This window comes from Eptesicus fuscus, chromosome 15, assembly GCF_027574615.1.
Source record: "Eptesicus fuscus isolate TK198812 chromosome 15, DD_ASM_mEF_20220401, whole genome shotgun sequence".
NCBI lineage: Eukaryota > Metazoa > Chordata > Mammalia > Chiroptera > Vespertilionidae > Eptesicus > Eptesicus fuscus.
This window is the reverse complement of record NC_072487.1, coordinates 69,046,332-69,061,998: the sequence shown is the minus strand read 5'-3', so window position 1 is coordinate 69,061,998 and position 15,667 is coordinate 69,046,332. Positions and strand designations below refer to the sequence as shown.

Genomic DNA, 15,667 nt, shown 5'->3' with positions numbered 1-15,667 from the left:
CACTACTATTTTGAATTGGTTCAAAATTCGTGGAGGTGAGGTTAGGATATCTGTTAAAATCTTAAATGCCCATATCTATTGACGTCAAATTTCACTTCCAGGAATCTAATTTACAAAAAAATTTTAAATTATATTTTAGGTGCATAAAGATGTCAGAGATGTTGATTGCAGTACTAAAATAGCAAAAAACTGCAACATTGATTAATAAAATAATATAGGTGTACAATTCATCATCATCAATACAATGTACAATACATCATCCGAACATTAATTGTGTGTTCACCACCCAAGTCTCCTCTACTTTGACATGTATCAATGCAGATTAATTTCACCCATTCTGAACATTGTATAAATGCAATCACACATGAGTGTATTCCATTCAGCAAAAGCAGTCAAGTGGAACATATTCTTTTATGTCTGCCTTTTTTTTGCTTAACAAAATGTCTTTAAGATTCATTTATATTATTGTGTGTGGCTTTTTCCCCTTTGTTGCTGCCCAGGATTTCATTTTATGAATGTACCACTATTTATTTACCCATTCTTCTGTTGAGGGACATTTGAGTTATTTTTACTTTAGGGCTATTATGAATAAAGCTGTTACATTCTTCTGCTTGTCTTTTTGTGGATATGTGACTAGGAATATGCCTAAGAGTAGTACAGTTGAGTCATAAGACAAGCACATCTTTAACTTTAGTAGGTATTGCCAAACAGTTTTCCAAAGTGATTGTACCATTTTCACTTCCCCCAGCAATTTATCAGGTTTCTAGTTGCTTCACATCCTCACTGACACTTGATATTGTCAGTCATTTTAATTTTAGCAACTCTGGTGTAGGTGGTATTTCATTGTGGTTTTGATTTCCATTTCCCTGACTAGCAATAATGCCAAACATCTTCTCAAATCCTTATTGACCATCTAGGTATTCTATTTTTTGAAGTCTTGTTCAATACTTTTGCCCGTTTAAAAATTATTTTGCCCACTTAATGATTGATTGATTTATAGCTTTTTTAAGCGAGTCAGTAATAATATTTATTTATTTATTTAATATCTATGTTGAATGTGTTACCTATATAGGTGTTTTATTCATACTGTGAATGTGAATCCTTTATCATATATTTGTAGTAAACATCTTTCTAAATATATGTGGCTTTTCTATTCACTTTCATAATGGTGTCTTTTGATGAACAGAAGTTCTTAATTTAAGTGAATACTAATTTATCATTTTATGACATATTTGTCTACCTCAAGATCATGAAAATATTCTATATTTTATTGAAATAGTTATATTGTTTTATTATTTACATTTAGGTCAGTGTTCCATCTCAAATTTTTATGTATGGTACAAAGTAGGGGTAAAAGTTCATCTATATATATATATAAAAGCCTAAGTGACTGTTATGACTGGTTGATAGAACAACTGGTCACTATGATGTGCACTGACCACCAGGGGACATATGCTCAATGCAGGAAGTTGCCCCCAGTGGTCAGTGCACTCCCACAGCCAACCTCCTGTGGCTGGCCAACCTCCCATGGTGCTTCCCCCTGGCCAGCTGGCCCTGATCAGCCCTGATCGGGACTGGGCAAGAGGGCCCCGATTGCCTGCCAGGCCAAGGACCCCACCTGTGCACGAATTCATGCACCGGGCCTCTAGTTTTTCATATAATTGTTCCAGCATTATTTATTAAAAAGAACATTGTTTCTCCAGTGAGTTTTTTGTGTTGCTATTCAAATAATCATGTGTATGTGGGCCTATTGTTAGACCACACTGCTTTGATTACCTTAACTTTATGATAAATTTAAATTTGACAGGGTAAGTTTTGCAAGTTGCTCATTTTCTTTGAGGCTATCTTGTCCATTATAGGTTCTTTGCATACTCAAATAAATTTTATAATCAGTTTTCCAATTTCCACACAAAAATATCTACAAGGATTTTAATTAGCATAGTTTTCATTCTATAAATCAACTTGGGGAGAATTTATGTCATACTATATTGAGCCTTACAATTCATACACCTGAAATATCTCTTTGTTTAGGACTTTAATTTATCTTAGCAATATTTTATAATTTTTAGTTTAAAGTTCTTTTACATCTTCCTTTAGAGTTTTTCCTAGGTATTCAATATTTTGGGGTACTTCTGTAGATGTTATACTTTTCTTAATTTTTGTCTTCTAATTGTATATTGATAATATACAGAAATATAATTGATTTGTATATATTGACTTTGTATCTACAACCTTGTAAATTTGTAGACCCTTTATAATTTTTAAAATACAATATCAATATCATTTATTAATAAGGGCACTTTCACTTCTTTTCTGATTGCTGTACAATGTATATCTTTTTTCTTATAGCACTGGCTAGGACCAGCACTTCAGTATTGCGTAAAAGTGGTGACAATGGACATCCTTGTCTTGTGACCAATCAAGGGGCAAACACTCAATATTTCACCGCTGAGTATGATTTGTAATTGCAGGCTTCTGAAAAATATATTTCTTTCGTTTTTTAGTGTGAATATTTAAAAGAATAATGGGTGTTAATGAGGAGTACTTCTCTTTTCCAGATGTTTTCACATGAAGGAAGCTCAGTTAGCATAACTTCATGTCTCTATGTGTGTGATCTTTTGTTTATTCTGCCATAGGGATGGTGGAGTGACTTATCTGGGAAGAATGCAATGGATATCTACCTCTCAACAGCTCTCTTTATCTTTTTCTTGGGGGACCTCTGTTCTTGTTCAGGACTCAGTAATGCTATAACAGGCAAGTTGTCTAGATCTGGGATTTGACTCGCAAGGCTGGCCAATTTGTCTCTCAAATAAGCAATATCCTCCAACTTGACCTTGAACAATCACAAATTGATATTTTAATTTCCCATCTTTCTCAATCTTTGTTTTAATTTTTGGCTTGTTTCAGAGCTTGGATGCAGAAAGGAAAGACTATTTATTGTCTTCTCCCCCTCCCCCAAATTTTAACAGTTGTGTTCAGGATATTATCACTTTTTTGATGCATTGTTTTAAGTATATTTAAATAAAACTAATCTTTTTCACAAAGAATTTTTTAAAAGTCTGTTAAGGCAAGATATTTTTAAGGTATGATTTTTCATAAGCCATTTAAGCATCCTTCCTTATTCTGCTTATCACACTCTTGATCTTCATCCAATTACCTTTTATTCCCCTGTACCTTCCTGTCATGCCTTTGCCGTGCTTCATACCCTTTCCTCCTCGGAGGCCTGGGCTTCTCCTCAGCATCATGGTGTCTGCACAACTAATATCTCTTATGGATCCCCTTCTTCCCTGCGGGGTCAAGAGTGAGGTTCTCCAAAGTCAAATCCCACAGTTGTCACAATACTTCTACCATTAATTAGACATTTTCATGATAGACACTGACAGAAATTAACCTCTCATGGCCTCATGTCCATATTTTTTATAATTGGAGATATCAATTATACCTATGTAGTATACCTATAGATAGTATACCTATGCAGATGGAAAGAGGATTTGGATGTAAAAGCACTTAGACTAATGTGTGGCACTTAATATGCTTTTATTATATGTTAGCTGTTATTATTAATTGATATTATTGCACTTGTTGGGCTTTTTAATATATCATTTTATACTTTAAAAAATATATTTTCATTGAATTCAGAGAGGAAAGGAGAGGGAGAGAGAGATAGAAACATCAATGATGAGAGAATCATTGATCGGCTGCCTCTGGGAATTGAGCCTGCAACCCAGGCATGTGCCATTGACTGGAATCAAACCCTGGAATCAGTCTGTAGGTCGATAATCTATCCACTGAGCCAAACCAGCAAGGGCTCATTTTATACTTTTACTGGGATGTTTTGGGGTATATATAACTTACTTTCCAAATTAGTTTTCAAGTTCTGTAAAAGCACATATGAGTCTTAACACTCTTCTTTCATATCCTTTGTGCTAGTTCAATTCACTATCTGCAAGAAAATAGCAAAATGATGATTTTGATATCCCAGTATTTTTTTTACCTGTATTTCTAAAATACCATAAGTCTGATGCTTTTTGAAGTGATGCTATTTTAGGGATAACGGATGTGTTTTTATTATGTGGAGATTTAAATTCTTCAATTATTCAGAGAAAGAGATGTGGAAATCAAATGAAAATTAATTTGGTTGGTGAAAAATTTGGGTTGGAGTCTTGGTTTTTCTATTTATTTATTAGCTTGAGGATTTTCATCTCTGATTCTCAGCTTCTCTATGTCAATGAAAAATGAGGACAATAATGCCTTTTTAATGTAGCATTTAGCTTCTATATTTCATTATTCAGATTAAAATACCATAATAATATTTTTTTCAATAAAAATATGACTTAAAAATACCTTGGCCACCAGAATACTATAAATCTGTACGGCAACCACTAGTGTGTGTATGTGAGTGTAGTATGAGATATACATATTTATGTACATGTATGTATGCATATCTAGATAGATAGATAAATGGTATTGTTAATAATTGCAGAAAAGGGGATGGACAGACTAATGTTTTTCAGAGAAGTTTCTCTGGAGATGTGAATAGAGGCTCCTGAGTGGGGGAGGCAGTTACAAATAGATGGAAAACTGGTCAATATCCACAAAATACTAATCAGTTGCATTTCATGGAGCACAATTTGCATTTTGATGAACAAGAATTTTTTGTATTGCTTTCCTTTCAGAATGGTAAAAAAATCTCAGAGACAACAAAAGCTTAAAATAACAATTGAAGTCAATACTCTCACTAAATTTCAGTGTTTCACAATTTTTCCTTGTACCACATGTTTTCTCAAATACAATATTGTTGTTGCTAATCATTTATATAAAAGGAGCCTTGGGTTAATTATTTTACAAATATAAATATATACACCTCATTTAGTGAGTATTTGATTAGCACATTTTCAGTTGGAAAAGAGATTGAACTAAAAGGGAAAACACAATATAGGAAGTTTTTTTTAAAGGTGATTTTGTTACTGAACTATAGAGGTTTGTTCTCCTATGCATCTCAGAGCCCAATTAAATGCCAACAGGAGTTTGCAGCAAAGAAAATAAAGGTTTATTTAAGGAACCAGTGCCAAACTCAGAGTCACAGGTGAGATTTGCTCCAAGACCTGGCTCCCTGGTGGCTTCTAGGGTTGGGCTATACAGAAGACTAAGGGAGTTAGGGTTGTGGTTAGGGTTGTAATCTCTACTGATTGGTTGGCGCTGGGGGACGGGGGTAGTTGATCATTGCATCTGGTCCTGATGTCAGCCTTGGTGGTGTTCTGTCTGGTTTTGTAAAGATGTGTGGGCAGTGGGGTCACTTCTCTCTAGTTTGACTGAAACTCTGTCTCTGTGGTCAGTAGACCCGAACCTCATCGTCCTGAGGACTTAATGATTAAGGGAGAGGACCAAGAAAAGGAGGGAGGAAAGTGATTCATGGTGCTGGGTGAGGCCAGTTTGAATCAAACGGAAAGAAAAGAGAAAAGGTCATATTAAAGGAATGAAGTTTCTATGCAGTTACAATTTCAGCTTCTGTTCAAATCAGTAAATATTTCATAAGGACCTACCATGTGATTCAAAGAGGAATAATAATGATAACCTGTCTTTATTGGACACCTACAATATTCCACCACCCACTGTATTGGGCTTGACCCCATGTTTGAATGGAACCCCGTTTCTGATAGTATATTTCTGGAAGTCTGGATATTTTATTCTGAAAAATAGCCATATGTGGGATTCCATAATTCATATAGAATTCATGTAAGTCCCCTTTACTAGTGTAAATGAAAGATACATTTTCATATCCCTTCAGGCACCATCTAGTCTCTTTTTTCAAACTCCTTCGGGTAACTAATTTAAAAAAATATAAACAAAACATACATATCTATGAGCAAACAAGTAATTTTCCTGGAGTAGGACATTCTGGACCCATATTTCCACTTAAAACCTTTTCATCATTATAAAGAAGCTCAAATCCTCATATCTCAAAACTTTTATTTAGAACCCAATCTTCTCTTTGTTTTTGTATAACAAAAAGGTCCATTGATGTATTTTTTAAAAACAAAAAACTCTTTGTTCTCAAAGGGTAATTCACACTTCTAAAGTTAGAAAGCTCCTAGCAGCTTTTTCTCTAACTCAAGTCATCAAGATTAAATAATAATAATAATAATAATATATAAGAAATGTGCTTCAGTGTCAGCCATATTATGACTGAATACTATAACTGAACTGTGTCATTTTAAGTATGTGTCGGGCTTTCACCCCTGAGCTACATTGTGACTTAAAATTTTTCTTTTTTTTCATGGTTTTTCTGTCACCTCTTACTGTAAGCTATTTCTTCTCAATGCTTTTGGTGGACTTGCCTCTAAGGCCCTTTCTTCTTTTGTTGGGAGATAGACAACACCATGGTCTAAGCCCATGCATTCCCTCATAGAACCTCTTACTCAGCACTCACAGACATGTCCTTTTTGAGACTTGTTTTTGGTTTTTAATTACAGGTGACCTGCAATACTATCTTAGTTTCAGCTGTACAGCATAGTGATTAGACATTTACATGTAGCTCAGGAAGTGATCACCCTGTTAAGACTACCCATCTGACACTGTACATAGGTATGACAACTTTATTAACTATTAACCTATGCTGGACTTTATGTCCCTGTGACTGTTTTTATAACTGCCAATTTGTACATTTTCACCCCTTCCCTTTTCTCACCCATCTCCCTAATCTTCTTCCATCTGGCAACCATCTAAATGTCAGTGGGCATATCCTATGCTCAGTTCTAACACACTTGACATTCCCTTCTTACAGATGGCAAGGTTGAGAAGTTCAGATAGAGGCAGTGGCCAAATCATTCCCTTTGTAGGTGAACTTAGCATGTGTGTGTGGTCTGTAAGCATACATATCTTAACACATATAGCAGGATTGGCAAACGTTTTCTATAAAGGGACACATAGCAACTGTTTTAGGCTTTGTAGGTCATAGAGTCTCTCACATTCTGAGACAGCTATTCAACATGTAGTCATTGTAGCACAAAAGCAGCCACAGACTGTACATAAATGAGTGGATTGAGCTGGGGTCTAATAAAAGTTTATTTACTAAAACATGTAGAAGCCCCAGAAGCTATGGTTTGCTGATTCCAGAGTATTGTTTAGTCTGGATAAGAGATCAGAATACCAGGGGCTCCAAGCTCTGAGCAGCTTACTCCCCTCATCTTTCACTTGAAAGAATAGTTTTATAAGCTCTAAAGTGTTATGCACACAGAGAACAGACTGATGGTTGACAGAGGGGATGGGGGGTTAGGGACTGAGTGAAAAAGGTGGAGGGATTAAGAAGCACAAATTGGTAGTTACAAAAGAATACACATAGGGAATATAGTCAATAATGTTGTAATAACTGTATGTGGTGGGTGGCATGTGGGTACTGGAAATATGGGGGGCGTACTTTGGAAAGTATATTATTATCTAACCACTATGCTATACATCTGAAACTAATCTAATAAAAGAGTAATATGCAAATTGACCATCACTCCAACACACAAGATGGCTGCCCCCATGTAGTCAAAGATGGCTGCCCCCATGTGGATACAAGATGGCCACCACAAGATGGCCAGCAGGGGAGGGAAGATGGGGAGGACCAGGCCAGCAGGGGAGGGAAGTTGGGGGGAACTGGGCCTGCAGGGAAGGGCAGTTGGCAGGGGGGGGGGGGGGACCCAGGCCTGCAGGGTAGAGCAGTTGGAGGGGCCAGGCCTGCAGGGGAGGGCAGTTAGGGGTGACCAGGCCTGCAGGGGTGGGCACTTAGGGGCAAACAGGCTGGCAGGGGAGCAGTTAGGCATCAATCACACTGGCAGGGGAGTGGTTAGGGGGTGATCAGGCTGGCAGGCAGAAGCAGTTAGGGGCAGTCAGGAAGGCAGGCAGGTGAGCAGTTGGAAGCCAGCAGTCCTGGATTGTGAAAGGGATGTCCGACTGCCTGTTTAGGCCTGATTGGGCCTAAACGGGCAGTTAGACATCCCTCGAGGGGTCCCAGATTGGAGAGGGTGCAGGATGGGCTGAGGGACACTCCCCCCACCCCGTGCATGAATTTCATGCACCGGGCCTCTAGTGCAAAATAATATTGAATATAAACTGTTTTTGAAAAATAAAATTTTAAAAAGTACTATGTAAACATCCAAAATGGTATTTATTTTATCTACCATTTATTTAACAAATGCATGTCCAGTGAGCAATGTGTGTTAAGAACTGTCCTAAAACAACAAAGTGATAATAAATAAGGGTGAGTCACATCAACATTGGGAAGGGTACCAATATTGGACTGTTGGGCAATTGTCAAGTTGGGGTCATAGGGTTAGATGACAGCCCGGTATGTGGAGGTGGGGTTTTCCCCTGAAAGGAATTCATGTTCACACTGTCACTCATTTTGGGAAGTGGTAAATTCTGGGCAGGAAATGAGTTGGCACTTTGGGTTGGGGGTGGTCACGCTTCTTTCTCTCTCAGGCCACGGAGAATTGGACCACGATTTTAAGTCACGGAAAGGCCTCAGTCATTCTGGTTGTGGGGACTGAGAGGCTTCCTGGCTATGTGGAGTTTGGCCTAGAGTGATTAGGACCATTAAGTTGTGATTTTTCCACTAAGTTGTGACAGTGACCAAGAGGGGAATCAGCCAGCAATTCTGGAGTGGCCAGCATGAAGGCTCAGGGGTGTAGAGTTGTGGCCTTGGGTAGCAGTGTTCCTTCCAGAGTCCAAAGGCGTTGTGAATGATGGTGGACCATGCCCAAATCATTTGGAAGCAAGAATCACTTTATGTTTTAGACAGTGGTGGAGAAGTGTACTATTTGTAAACATTGTTCTTACCATGAAGTGCACAGTCTAGCAAGGGAGATAAACACATAACCGTACAATCCTAGTGCAGGGTGATGAGTGTTTAGAGGTGAGGACATCAGGCCTGGGTTGGATGCCTAACTTAGCCTGGCAATGGTTCTTGAAAAACAATAAAATCTCTGAGTTGAGATTTTATGAATGAGGTCAGTTAACCAAGCTTAGACGTGAGGGCAAGGTCCTTGTAGACAAAGAAAACAGCCATGTGCGAAGTCAGGTGGCTTCACAGCAGAGCAGTGCAGGGTCCTTAGGGAGGTGGCTGTGGAGTCAGACTTCAAGCATTGATATCCTGGCTCCAAGCTTCTTAAATTTGGACATGTGTATGCATCTCTTAAGATAAGGCTGTGTTTCCTCATCTGTAACATGGGAATGGCAATCTTTCTCATAAGGGACTGTGAGAACAGAGCACTATTTGAAGGCTTTATTATGATCCCTAAAACCGGCATTCAGTAAATGTTAGCAGTTACATAGACTTATATAAAGCTATTTAAATGAACACACCATGGTTGATGGAAGAACATGTGAAGGTCAGGTGCAATGGAGGGCTGTCTGAGTGTATGCATGTCGCTCTGACAGAAGGAATTCAGCCTCCTTATGCATTTTCTCACACTGTCCTCATCTCAATGTGTCAATCCCATGACAGGTTGTGGCCTTTCTTCCTTTGACTCCTCCTGCGCCTGATGCTGAGTGCATCAAGCCAGCTGTTAAAATGAAACTCCTCGTGAGAGCGGAAGGCAAGTCAGAGGTCATAACAGTTGTGTCATCTGTACCGCCAGCACAGGGAGTGAAATTATGACATTTCTCAACTAGTTTTCACTCGGAGTCTTCTGGTGAGGGAGGTACAGGGGACTTCAGTCCAGCATGTTCTTAACTAGTTGTGCTGATATCCTTACCTGTCTTGCTGTGAGTGAAATCTACAGATTTCCTGAGAGTTGACTTAGTGCCGGACACTGATCTGAGTGCTGGGGTTCAGATTCTCTCCTCCTAGGTGCTCCACTCTAAGTGAAAAAAAAGACACGAAAACACCAAGGAGACAATGAAGGGACCCCCATCTCTCAATATCAATTGGCTTAACCAGGCCAGTTTTCTCAAAAGTATGAAAGCATCCCATAGGCGTTGGCCTCGTGTACACCTTTGTTGGTCCAGTGGCTTTTTTTCCCGGATGCAGGTGGGAGTCGGATTCAGTGAGTTTGAGGAAGCTTCATTCCTCTCAAACCTGCACCTTCCCCCAGAGCTAGACTCCTCTGAGGATACTGAGTATCATAAAACACGACACACATGCTCACTTTTCGAGCTTATTGAGTGTTTGTTTTCCCCACAGCTTTGGGATGGATTATGCTTCTCATTTTGCAGCTGTGGAAGTGTAAGTTTAGAGGATGTTTGTGGCTCAGCAAGATCCCAATGTGAGCAATTGCCTGAGCTAGGATTCAAACTCAAGTTTCCAGACAGTCTTCCCATCTGCCGCCCCCAGACTTGTCTCCTCTCTTTCCTTGGCCATAGGGAAAGTACATAGCCCACTCCTGACTGTACCCCAAGCTTTCAACATATTGGCCAGAACCTTGTTCCAGAACTTGCCTAAGACTCCAGAGGGAGAGAACTGGACCAAGAGCATATTACAAATGAATACCGTCATGGTGACTTGAGGATGCTTTCGGGGGTGTCTGGACTCTTACCTTTACATGAGCAGCAGAAGGGGAGGGGGAACCCATCTCCAAAGTCAGCTTGGGAAGCATAATGGGTTCAGGGAAAGTCATTGAAACTGGCGTTCCTAAAAACCCATGGTATAAGGAATTATCCAGAGGGCTGAGGAAACAGAATCAAGGTTGCGCTTTCACAGGATGTATGTGTCTGCGAGTCTCCTGCAGATCTTATGAAATAGAAGTTCTGTTTTAATAGGTCTGGGTGGGGGTGAGATTCTGGGCTACTGGTCCAGGACACAATTTGGACAGCAAGGATTTAAACCACTGACTCTCAAATGTAGCCTAAAGTCTGAGAGTAAACCTGATGCCTGGCTTTTAACCCCAGAGATTCTAACTTAACTGGCCTGAGATAAAATTCGATTTTAACTCTCTATGGTGAGTATTTCCACCTACAAAATGAATAGAATGGCATCTAGCTAACTCATAGTGGTAGGAATGTAGATGAGTTATGTGGAAGCTATACTGCACCTGGCTCATGAGAGGTTCAGTAAACTAAACAAACGTTTGTCTTTTTTCTTCCATATTCTCAGGTGGCAGCAGTGGGCTTTGTCTCCTGAAAATGCCCCCTTTCTTTAATTGGCATTCTTACTCTCCTGAGTGCTAAACAGCCTTTGAATGAAAAAGACAGCTTTCCATTCACATTTCCATATTGTTGTAAAGAGTTTTTATTTATTTTTTGGGGGTGGGGTGTCTTATTTGCTATTTTCCCCTAGAATGAAGCCCCTGTTGAAAGATATTTTCTTTGATTATTCACTTACAAAATAGTCACTGAGCGGCGATCTGTTTTGCCCCAGGAGCTTGCTGGGCTATGAGGACTCTGTGCTGAATAAGATAGGGTTCCTGCCTTTGAGGAGTTTGGGTGTTGGAGAGATACTTAAGCAAGAACCAGGGCTGAACAGCCCCGTTATGCACCTAAGAATGGAACACGTATGGATGAAGACAGAAACGAATTTGGAAAGGCCAGAAGAGTCAAGAAGACCTCTCTGAGAGAGCAATGATGGGAGTTTACCAGGCCAAAAAGGAAAACTAGTACAAAGAATATCTGCCAACATCTGGTGGCAACACTGAGAACAAAGGCTTGAGGAATTTGCAGAAGTTCCATGTGATCTGAGCATAGAGCACCAGGAAGTGAGAGGGAGCATGAAGCTAGAGAGAAAGGCAGGGTCTAGATGGAGAGGGAGCTGGCTTAGAGATCTTAGATTTCAGGAAGGCTGCATTTGTAGTGATCAGAGCAAGGAATGTTGGAAGGTGGATGTTCTCACACCAGAACTTGAATCTCAGCTCTGCCACCCACTGACTGTGTGATGTTGGCCATGCTACTCAGTGTGTCTGAGTGTTAATGTCATTGCTGAGGAGGGATAATGATGACTACCTCATTGTGGGCTGTTTTGAGAATTAAATGAGTGAAAATTAAATTAAATTTAATTAAAATTACATGAAAAGCTGGGCAAACGATTATTACTGTCAAGGCCAAGGACAACTGTTATTGCTGTTAGGAGCTGGGAATTGTGAGGAAAAAGACAAGAGGCAAAGATGTGAGTTAGGAGGTAATGAGAGTAAATGCAAGTGAGATGATTGTGGCTGGGACCAGACAATTGGGTGAATTGGACAGATGCGAATTGGATGGGAAATCGGAAAGAAGGGTCCTGTGAAATTCATTTTGAGATTGAGAATGCAGGGATGGTAAAAAGTTCGGGGTGTCGTGAGGTCAATGTTGTACATGCTGAGATTGTAACTATTAGGTACCCATTGTGGAGTATAGGAAGTTTAGCAGGAAGGCACTTATCATAGGGTATTACAAGGCTTACAGATTTGTCAGGAGGGTTGAGGAAGCAGAGTCCAGCTTGAGCTTGCAGGAGCAACCTCTACCCCCTGTCCTAGAAACTGCGCTGCTGGGGTAGCTGCTATCTCATCAATAATCTTGCAACCAGGAAACTGCCCCCTCAGGAGCCACCACACTGCTGTTTCGAACAGGAAACCATGACAATCAGGAAGCTGCTACTGCTGCCAGTTCTAGAACCACTGGGAATCTGCAACAGACCACGTCAGCAGAATGGACGCTCCTCTCCCTCCACCCAGATGCGCCCCACCTGCTAAGCCAGTATCTGAACGCGGGGACCTCTGCAAAAGCAGCTGCGGAGAAGCCAAGTGCCTCCAGAGCTGGGCTTGCGGTGGAAGGGACAAGCATAGCACAATCGGGTCCACCGCAGACGAAGCTATTCTAGAGCAGCGGTTTCCAACCTTTAGGACCACCGCTCTTCTGCAGCCCACGCTGCAAGAGAATAAGGAGAGTATATCTTTAGTTTTCCAACTTCTGGAGCAGAGAAGGTCACACTAGAACAGTGTTTTGTAAATTGTGAGTTGTGACTCACGAAAGCATCGTCAGATCAATTCAGAGGGTCACAAGACTCTTTTTCTTAGTCACGAGTAGTAAAAGCAACTATTAATGTAATGAAACTTCTGTCTGAGGTGTGTGTGTGTGTGCGTGTGTGTGTGTGTGTGTGTGTGTGTGTGTGTACACACGTGTACACACACATATCCCTATTTGCAAAGTAGAACATTCTTCCCTCTGGATCATGATAAAAAAAACAAACCCTCAAAAGTCACTGCACTGGACGCTGAATGCCAGTCTTTCATTGCAGGGTCTTAGAGAGAACTAATGGGCAGACCCCAGAGTCTACTGAATATGTAGGGTTGGGTTTTAAGAGAAAGTCAAAGCTGGGTATCTAGATTATATCGTCACTGGCGAGAAGTGGCATTTGAAGCCCTGGGAGTTAAGTGGCCCAGGGAGATGGTGTGGAGTGTCAAGGGAAGGAGGTCTGGAACAGACCCCAGGGAGCACAGGTATTTCATCTCGGGGCAGGAATTTTCTCCTGGGGTGTGTGGTCCTGCTTGCACTCTGGCAGTTTTCACATGCTCTCCAGAAAGAGCTGGATCCAGGGAAGCCCCAGAGCGCTGGAAAGGTGTGTTCCAAACACACGTGAACTAGGGCTGATTTGGCAGCTGCCTGGCAGAGCCATGGCACACACCACACTGGATCATAAACCGGCACTGGCATGGGACCAGGCACCACACTGGCACCATGACATGTGTGGGATGAATGCGCAGAGCAGAGATGTTCTCAGGAAAGGTGGAAAGAGTTCCTCCGATTCCAATGTTCAGGAGCTGGGACCCAGAGGGGGCGAATCTCACCAGCCAAGGTTGACTCAGCAGCTCTGGGCTACTGTAGCAGCCTCCTTGTCTGTGGTTCCAGGTTTCCTGCTTTCACTTACCCACAGTCAACCGTGGTCTGAAATATTAAATGGGAAGTTCCAGAAATGAGCAATTCGTAAGTGTTAAATAGCGGGCTGTTCTGAGGAGTATGATGAAATCTCATACTGTCCAGCTCCATCCCACCCGGGACATGACTCATCCCTTTGTCCACTGCAGCCACACTCTACACGCTCCCTTCCTGTTAGTCACTCGGGTAGCTGTCTTGGTTATCAGATCGACTGTTGCAGTATACAGTGCTTGTGCTCAAGTCTCCCTTATTTCACTTCACTTCACAGTGGCCCCTAAGCACAAGAACAGTGAGGCTGGCAATTGAGATATTCCAAAGAGAAGCCAGAAAGGGCTGGGTTTTTTTTGTTTGTTTGTTTGTTGTTGTTTTTTAGAAAAAAAAAAGAAAAGTTAAGTATGCATATGAAAAACCCCTCACATAGTACATATAGAGTTTGGTACGCCATGGTTTCAGGCATTTACTGGGGGTCTTGGAACATATTTCTTGTGGATAAAGGAGGAACTGCTGTATTTATAATTTTTAAAGAGTATTTCATTGCATAGAAAACTGGCAATAAGGGGTGGGAGCTGTTTGGGAAGGTGGACTTTATTGCAGCTAACTCAGGAGATAAACTGAGTGTGCATCCATAGAAAAATGGGCAAACTGTGTATAGTTAAATAAGGAAATACCAGTAGATGGCAGTTAAATGAATGAGCTCGATCTACATGTATCAGTCTACATGAATCTCAAAAATCTAAGGTTATGTGAAAAAACTCAAGCACAAAATGTTATATAAAGTATGATATTGTTTATTGAAATGTTAAAATCCACACAAAATTCTCTTATATAGTTTAATGGGAGAACAAGTATAAATTTATGTAAGCGGAGGAGACACACACAAACTTCCAGGCAAGAGCTGTTCTCTGGGGACAGTGTAGGGACATGGATGGAGGATTGAGATTTTAGCTCTATATGGATTATTTTTTTTAACCAGAAGCAGAGACATATAGCAAAATATTAATAGTTATTAAATTAGCTGATGAGGCATGGGAGAAATATTATTTTCTGTTCTTTTTATAATTAAAAAATAATTACAAATGAATATACATTTTGTAATGCCCAGAGCAAGAATTAGGCTGCTTCTCCTGACCTCTGATTAAGCAGATGATCTTTAAAACAATTATTAGGGAAAAGTACACACACACACACTACATGTATATATAATACACACAAATGTATAATGCACACATGTGCACACATGTACACGCATATATGTACACACATGCATACACATATATGCATATATGCATATACACATATGTAAAACTTCAAATTTAAACTTTTTATTGGAAAAATACTGGCTTACATATTTCTTCACTTTCTGAGAAAACTTTTATCTACATCATGGGACTCTAACCTTTTTCTGGATTTGGCCACATATTGAATCTAGAGACCATCTGTGTCTCACATTAGAATGATCATCCAGCAGTGACTGGAGTGGCAGAGGCAGAACAGGGGCAGCCCTGGACACTGGCTGCTCCAATGCAGGGCTCCAAAGCTGTGACCTGAGGGCTTACAGAAAGGCTGCCCAGCTGGGTGTGGTTCAGTGGTTGAGCATCAACACAGGAAGCAGGGTCCCCGGTTCAATTCCCAGTCAGGGCATATGCCCAGGTTGTGGCTCCATCCCCAGTAGGGGGCAAGTATGCAGCCAATCAATGATTCTCTCTCATCATTGATTTTTTTTTCTCTCTCTCTCTCTCCCTCTCCCTTCCTCTCTGAAATCAATGTATATATATATATACATATTTAAAAAAGAAAGGCTGTGGAAGGCGACCAATAAAGCCCAATGGGAAATAGTGGA

The 15,667-nt window shown here is 40.5% G+C and overlaps 1 long non-coding RNA gene across 7 annotated transcripts in view; it reads left to right on the top strand.

The window, feature by feature from the left end:
• LOC103295699 (uncharacterized) overlaps positions 1 to 15,667 on the top strand; it is a 362,653-nt gene that overhangs the window by 155,847 nt on the left and 191,139 nt on the right. The window lies entirely within an intron of this gene.